The sequence below is a fragment of the Ictalurus punctatus genome, chromosome 2 (assembly GCF_001660625.3).
Source record: "Ictalurus punctatus breed USDA103 chromosome 2, Coco_2.0, whole genome shotgun sequence".
Taxonomy (NCBI): Eukaryota; Metazoa; Chordata; class Actinopteri; order Siluriformes; family Ictaluridae; genus Ictalurus; species Ictalurus punctatus.
This window is the reverse complement of record NC_030417.2, coordinates 21,217,147-21,225,256: the sequence shown is the minus strand read 5'-3', so window position 1 is coordinate 21,225,256 and position 8,110 is coordinate 21,217,147. Positions and strand designations below refer to the sequence as shown.

The 8,110-nt window shown below is 41.4% G+C and overlaps 1 protein-coding gene across 2 annotated transcripts in view; it reads left to right on the top strand.

The window, feature by feature from the left end:
• Positions 1–7,093: 7,093 nt before the first annotated feature.
• LOC108276319 (protein phosphatase 1 regulatory subunit 29) overlaps positions 7,094–8,110 on the top strand; it is a 72,019-nt gene continuing 71,002 nt past the window's right edge. For both annotated transcript variants that reach the window (XR_008393101.1, XM_053673848.1), the window contains exon 1: positions 7,094–7,287. The gene's annotated coding sequence lies outside the window, so the exon portion shown is untranslated. The remainder of the gene's footprint in view (positions 7,288–8,110) is intronic.

Below are 8,110 nucleotides of genomic sequence, written 5' to 3'. Positions count from 1 at the left end.
CTGGATTTTAAAGATTGGTTATGAATTTGGAAAATAGTGAATAACACTGATATTGTTGTTTTCACTGAAGGAAATTAAATATAGAGCGGTACTTATTAATGTGTACTCAATATTACTGAATCTATTGTGTTCATACAATACTAGAATCTGTTGATAATGTGGTTGGAAAAGACATTTTAAAATCCTGTGATTAAAATGTGATTTAATGATGGCATGAATAAATATACAAACACATAAATAATGTTATAAACCTGTCAGTGAGGATGAACTAAAGGCCTAAGCTAATGAAAACACGCTGAAACAAACGAGCGTTTAATGGTTTTCAGTCTTGGAAAAAGGCTAGAATATAATGAGAACATTTTTCCCTTCACATGGAGAAAGCCAACACTTTGAACATTTCAGAAATCCATCATGTGTTGGGGATTTTGTTTTACTAACGGCAAAAACGTTTAGACAAAAGACAAACTGTCCTAATATACTGTATCTGAATTCACCTGAAACCTGAGAGAGAGAGACACACACAGAGAGAAATGTTTTATAATCCCAGTTCAGCAGAATCGGACATCGTATCTGACGTAGATCAGATTCAGATTTATCTCTAGGTTGAACAATTCATGTGTGTGTGTGTGTGTGTGTGTGTGTGTGTGTTTTGAAAGTTTTATTTTTAAAGCTTTATTTACATGCAAACAGTTTCCACCAAACACAGGGTCACATCTGACTCGGTGTGTGATTAGGATTTTTTCAGTCAAATCTCTCTCTCTCCTGGCTGCTGCTCTTATTACACGTGTCATTACTAATGAATAAGAATCCGGATTATTCTGTGATCTGAACACAAACCCATCACATCAAACCGTAAACACACTCTGTGTTCATTCAGCACTAAAACTCATTACAGTTAAATTAATAACTAATAAATCATAATTAGAAAAAAAGAACCCGTGTTCCTGCGGCAGAAGAAATGAAAACTGAAGTCACACCGCCACCCAGCGGCCAGTTTATTAACAGCACTCAATAAGCAAGACATTTTAAAGCACAAGCTTTTCAGATTTCTTTGAACCTGTTTTATCCTGTTAAATTTTGTTTATTTTTAAACGATTTGTTGAGAATTAAACAGATCTATTATTAAATAACCTGTGTTTTAAATTAGTGCTTTAATATGCCTAACATTATTATATATCATTGTAGGAGAAGGAAAAGCTGAACTAAACCGTTTGAGTCTTTGTTGTTTTATCTGCCAATTTTATCTTAATCTTGACCCTCAAATCAGATATATTTAAAAGTTGTAAATAATTTTTTTCCCTAACATTAACCAACTTAACATTAACCAATGTCATTGTTAATGAATGTGGAAAAGATTAAAGTATTTTTTTTTATTAATAAATCATTATTTACATTTACATTATTGGCATTTAGCAGGTACCCTTATCCAGATAGACTTAAAGAAGTGTTACAGAAGTCTCTATCAATAAATACATCCTGATACTGGGTCACTAGGTCATATATAGTAAGAAAAACACACTGACAACACAACAAGATTAAAACAACAACAATAACAACAACAATAGCAACAACAACACATAAACAATGTGCTAATTTAAGTACTTCAGGAAGAGGTAGGTCTTTAGTCGTGGTTTGAAGGCTGGTTCATTCGACCACCAAGAGAGAAGCGGTGAAACTCTGACTGATAGATGACCGGATCAGAGAGAAGAATCGATTCGGCAAATCGTTCGACCACTAGAGAGCAGCACTGACTCTGTTTATATCACACACTCGGTCCTGCTGTTGCATCATAAGAAAAGCGGTCACGTGAACTCTGTGGTCCTCAGTATTGTTTAATAAATCACATCTGTTTATAAAAATGTCTGAGTGAAGCTTATCTAATTGTCTCAGACCGCAGTCACTGAGTGTGTGCACACAAGAAAACACTTTTTATTTAACTTTGAAACAATAAGGTAATGATGTGGAAATGTGACTGTGTCTGTACTGAGGTGAATCAAAGCTCCTCCAAAAGTCCTAACATCCAGAAAAACATCCGGATCAAATAAGGTGCTCAAAAAAAGACTTATAATCAAGCGTGGTTATAAATAATTGAAGAAAATATCAGGAGATATTAGACATGTTGTTCTGAGATTGTGCTAAAAAACAAACAAACAAACAAACAAACAAACAAACAAACAAACAGACAAAAAACACCACCAGACCAGCTGAGTGTTTATCTTCCACATCAGCAGGATTACAGAGACAGGAGTCAATGAGTCAGGTCAGTGAGTCAGGTACTGGTAGAGTGAATTATTTTGCTGAAAGCTGTTTGAGGTGCAGAATTTGCCCCAGTTCTCTGCTGCTCTGTAATGATTGTGTAATGTTGAACATTGATTAGTTGTTAGGAAACAGTGTGTGTGGCGTTGAGATGTAGACGTGTGAAATCACGGCCCATCCTACTGCTGGGACAAATTTCCACTTGATATTCAGATCATCTCTGTTTTTAGCTGAAGCTGGGGATAGAGAGATAAATAATGAGCGATGCAGATCGGTTCCTTCCTTCATCACAGCAGCAGGTAAATTTGTGGATTAAACGGATGTCATCCAGATTTCTCTTCCATTTCTCACTCTGTGCTTTTGTCTATAATTCAGATTTTATCCTTCATCTTTGTAGCTGTTGTATACGCCATGATTCAGTGTTGAGCACACAGCTGAGCTAGCTTTTATTCCTCGCCTGGTACATCACTAAAAGTCGGATCATTGTGAAGGATCTGCGAATGCAGCTGAAAAACACGGCCTTCATTTTGCAGAATTTTAAAGACTCAGACGATGAATCATTCCGCATCTTCTATCAGACAAAATCCTTCAGCTACAGAGGAAGTTTAAAAATATATTTTATAAAAGGAAAACATCAGTGAAGGAAGTATACATGCAAATATCATAAATCAAATCATACTCATTTAGCTAGTAGATAACACAAGAATTATCAGAATGAGCTGTTATTATTGAAACGAAAAGGTATTAGAACAAATGTGTTAAACCTGTGATTTGCAGCTGCACTATTGTCAGAGCTGCTGTTATAGAACATTAATCAACACCATCTGACCAATCACAGTCTGGAATTCACCAGTGCTATGGGATATAACAGTTAGCAGAAGGTTTTGCAAAAATATTAGAGAGGATGTAGGAAAGGGTGTAGGTGAGGATGTAGGTGAAGATTTAAGTGAGGATGTAGGAGAGGGTGTAGGTGAGGATGTAGGAGAGGGTGTAGGTGAGGATGTAGGTGAGGGTGTATGTGAGGATGTAGTGAGGATGTAGGAGAGGGTGTAGGTGAGGATGTAGGAGAGGGTGTAGGTGAGGATGTAGGTGAGGGTGTAGGTGAGGATGTAGGAGAGGGTGTAGGCGAGGATGTAGGAGAGGGTGTAGGTGAGGATGTAGGTGAGGGTGTAGGTGAGGGTGTAGGTGAGGGTGTAGGTGAGGATGTAGGTGAGGGTGTAGGTGAGGGTGTAGGTGAGGATGTAGGAGAGGGTGTAGGTGAGGATGTAGGTGAGGGTGTAGGTGAGGGTGTAGGTGAGGATGTAGTGAGGATGTAAGTGAGGGTGTAGGAGAGGGTGTAGGTGAGGGTGTAGTTGATTTTGTAGGAGGTCATAGTTGAGGGTGTAGGAGAGGATGTAGGAGAGGGTGTAGGAGAGGGTGTAGGTGAGGGTGTGGGAGAGGATGTAGGAGAGGGTGTAGGTGAGGGTGTGGGAGAGGATGTAGGAGAGGGTGTAGGAAAGGATGTAGGCGACAGTCTAGGAGAGGGTGTAGGAGAGGATGTAGGAGAGGGTGTAGGAGAGGGTGTAGGTGAGGGTGTAGGAGAAGATGTAGGAGAGGGTGTAGGAGAGGATGTAGGTGAGGGTGTAGGAGAGGGTGTAGGAGAGGATGTAGTAGAGGGTGTAGGTGAGGGTGTAGGAGAGGATGTAGGAGAGGGTGTAGGAGAGGGTGTAGGTGAGGGTGTAGGAGAGGATGTAGGTGAGGGTGTAGGAGAGGGTGTAGGAGAGGGTGTAGGAAAGGATGTAGTAGAGGATGTAGGTGAGGGTGTAGTAGAGGGTGTAGGTGAGGGTGTAGGAGAGGATGTAGTAGAGGATGTAGGCAATACTGCTGCACGCAGGGTGAATAAATGAGCAGGCGTGTGACCGGGTGAAATCACACACAGCTCTCTCCTACTCTGTTATTAATCTCTGCATGTATTCATTTATTAACACCATCATTTATTAATCTTTCTCTCTCTCCTTCTCTATTTCTGTTGTCAAAGTGAATAGTAGAGAAGAAGAGTGTGCTGTAATTCCCCCATGCTAGTCCACTCTTTTGCGTTCTCCTGATGCAAATAAAACCTTCTTCCATCTCTGTTCTCAGGTTTAATCACAGCAGACGTCAGGTTCCTCAGCTCCTCAGCTTCACCCATCTCAAACCAACCTGTCCAGGTTTGCTGCCCATCATTCACAGACAGATGTGAAGTCTGAAAGACTGACAGCATGAGCGAGTGAATAAGAAAGAGAATGATGCTGTGAGATGAGGAGGAAGAGGAAAGGCGTGTGTGGGTTTTTTAAGCAGTCTGACCAACGTGTCTTTTCCTCTACCTTGGCTCATTGCTCCTCTCACTTCTGCGGCCTGTTGCCATGGGAACGCAGCTGCAGCACCAGAGTCGTGAGTTGGAGAGTCTAGAGGTTTCTACTTAGTAAACACGCTCACAGGTCCTCATCGGGCTGAGGATCTAATGTGACAGGCTACGACTCTCTTGCCTCTCGATGGCAGAAGGAAAATCACTCAAAACACTCAGAACTGGACAATATTCCTCAGCACAGCCGCCCGGAGCATCGCCTGCCAGGGATTTACTGCTCCTCAGCCTTCATTCAGTGACATCCCTGTTCACATTCTCACACAAACCAAAACACACAGTGATAGTGAGGACCTGCAGATTCAAATCCCAGCTCATAGTTCACCAACCAAACATTTCAAATCAGAGCCTGAGCCTGATGAAGGATAGAGGATGAAGAACACACACTGCATGTGCTTTAGTCTCTAATGTGAACAACATTGTAATAAAGTGCAGTAAATGTTTAATACAATGTTTAAAACCCCAACAGTGTCAGTGCTGGATGGAGAATTACATACCACCCAGATCATATCTGCTCCTGTGGTGGTCCATTTCCACTGATAGTGTAGTGGGGTGCCAAAACTTTGCACAGAGAAGCAGCTGGACTACAGTCAGTAATTCTACACCTACAGAGTGACCTGAGTGGGAGGCGTACCTGATAAACTGATAAACTGATGGACCTCTACAGGGACACTCAGTCACACCTTGGGGACAATTTACTGCAGCCAGTCCACCTAGCTGCATGTTTTTGGAAGGTGGGAGGAAACCGGAGAACCCAGAGGAAACCCTCATGGATACAGGGAGAACACATGAAACACCACATAGTCAGAATCCTGAGTTCAGTGATGGATGCTGGAGCTGAAATTCCTGAATGTATTTCAGTCTGATATTCAGAATGTAAGATTGCTGTAAGAATGTTTACTTTGGACATTCTTTTCTAGTTCCTCAAGATTCTCATCAACCAATTTTACCAACGGTTGAGGATTACACAACAGATCGAATGTTATCTCAGATGTTAAACCCAGTAATGAGATCATTCATTAGTGTATCTAAACTCCAGCTGCAAGAACATCTGTATTGTTTGTACATTTCTTCCATCACAGTCATTCTGTTGAGCTCCACCACCTCACCTCACTTTTTCGTGAAACTCAGCCAATAGAATATCAGGAACCATCTTCAGGGGTTCCACCAGTGGCACATTCTTATCAAAGTCAGATAGTGTAGGTACCCCACGTGGATGCAGTAAACCTTTTGAATTTTTGCTCCTTGAGTGTTGTAAGTGACAGGCTATATCTCATGTCTCAGTTACTTCTATCATCAGATCACTATGGTGGTGTGGAGTAGTAGGAGGTCTCAGGAATGCAGCAGTAGGGTGATGTGGGAGAACTTGAGGAGAACGCATCATAGAGCTGCGTTGTGGATCAGATGCAGGAGAAAAGCTTTCACAAGTTGAGTCTTGAGATAAGGGACTGAACAAACACTTGAGTGGCCTGTGTGGAATGAAATCTTCTGCTGATCCTCCTGATGTTCTAAATGAGAAACATATGTGGAGACAAGGCAGATTCACACTGAGGATTCATTGTTAGTGTTCTAAGTGTGATCTAAGAGTTTCTCCAGGGAGATGACAAGCTCTTGACATCAGATGCCTCCACTTTCATAATCAGTTAGCTAGTGTTGGTGTTCAGACAGGTGATTTGTTGAATAAGCAGGGCTGATGATTGGTTGGAAGGAAAAACACTGGTCCATCGTGGAAAAGACTGAAGAACAGCGTTATGATGACGTGGATGTGTGCTTTTGATTGTCTTCTCTTTGAATTCAACAGGTAGACGGTGTAGTTATGGAGTTTACCTGGAATAACTTTATCATTTCATTTTGCAGTGGCATGGAGGTACACATCATCTTCTCACAGTTCCATCTTCTATTCTGATCTCAGGTTACTGTCTTTGTGAAGTTCCACCATGTTGTCCAGGTGGTTCTCCTCCAGGTTCTCCGGTTTCCTCCCAAAAACATATCAGTGTTGATAGTGAAACTAAGTTCCTCCTATATATGAATGTGTGTGTGTGTGTGTGTGTGTGTGTGTGTGTGTGTGTGTGTGTCCCATCCAGCCAGAGTGTATTCCCGTCTCACGCCCGGTATTCCCAGGATAGACTCCGGATCCAGCGACACCGTGACCAGGATAAAGAATGTACTGATGATGAATGATGATGTAAAACAATCTGAAAACAGTGATGATCATCAGATTTAGGTTTCTGAGATTCTTACACCTGTATCTTCACATTTATGTGAAATAAAAAAACAACAACAAAAAACTAAACTAACAATATGGACTTTATGGGTTTGTGCGGAAAGCTGTTGAATGACGTTGCCATAAGGGGGCGTGGTCATGTCTGGCGATCATAGCAACAGCCCTCATCCGAATGATGGATTTAAACAGAACGCCATTCTGCTGCAGTGAACTTCTGATTCTACATCCAGCAACGTTCTGATTCTCTTCATTCAGTTCTGATCATGGAGAAAAAACTAATCTGAAATTCCATCTCTCTCTCTCTCTCTCTCTCTCTCTCTCTCTCTCTCTCTCTCTCTCACTCTGTCCCCCCCCCCTCTCTCTCTCTCACTCCATCACATCGCGGTTTCATTCATCCGTATGCTCCTCCAGCTCACGCCACTCAGAGGTAGGATGTTTTTAATTTAAAAAAGGCTCTGATTTCTGCTCATATCTGTGTAAAAATCCGACAGGAGTGTGTGTGAAAAACAGGTGTGTGTGTGTGTGTGTGTGTGTGTGTGTGTGTTTGTGTGTTGTATAAATGCTGAGTGAGTATGTAGGCTGGGATTAATGTGGTGTCGGGGGTTAGTGCGCAGTCTGAACACTCTGTGTGCCACCAACAGCATTTTAGCGCTTTAACGCAGATTTTATCCACTGTGTGTGTATGTGTGTGTGATGTGCAGTTTAATCTTGGGTGGTAATTAATGTGTGGTGCACATGTACACTTCTTCTGTGCAGAGTTGTGTGTGTGTGTGTGTGTGCCTCAGGATGGAGAGGGTCGGACACTGACAGATGTGAAGAGAGGATTTTGGTATTAAATCCTCAGGAGTGTTTGTTGACGGAGTGTGTGTGTGTGTGTGTGTGTGTGTGTGTGTGTGTGTAATGTGAGAGATGCGCGGTTATTTTAACGCCTTCATTCGGGTGCGTGAGCAGTGAGAGAATTGCGTAGTGTAGAATTACTGCTTTAGGTGTGTGTGTGTGTGTGTGTGTGTGTGTGTGTGTGTGTGTTATTTTAATGCTTCTTCTTCTTCTGATGTTATCAGTAAAAATCCACACACCAGCTGAATATGAACTATAAATCTGTATTATAGTTATAAGTATTTCTGTATTAGAATTCTTTTTCCAAAAAATTCCTTGCACTGTTATAAAAAAAATATTTTATCAAACATGAATTCAGAAATAATCCCCGTTTTGGGAAATTCCTCTGTAAATTATGAATATGAATGAATGTG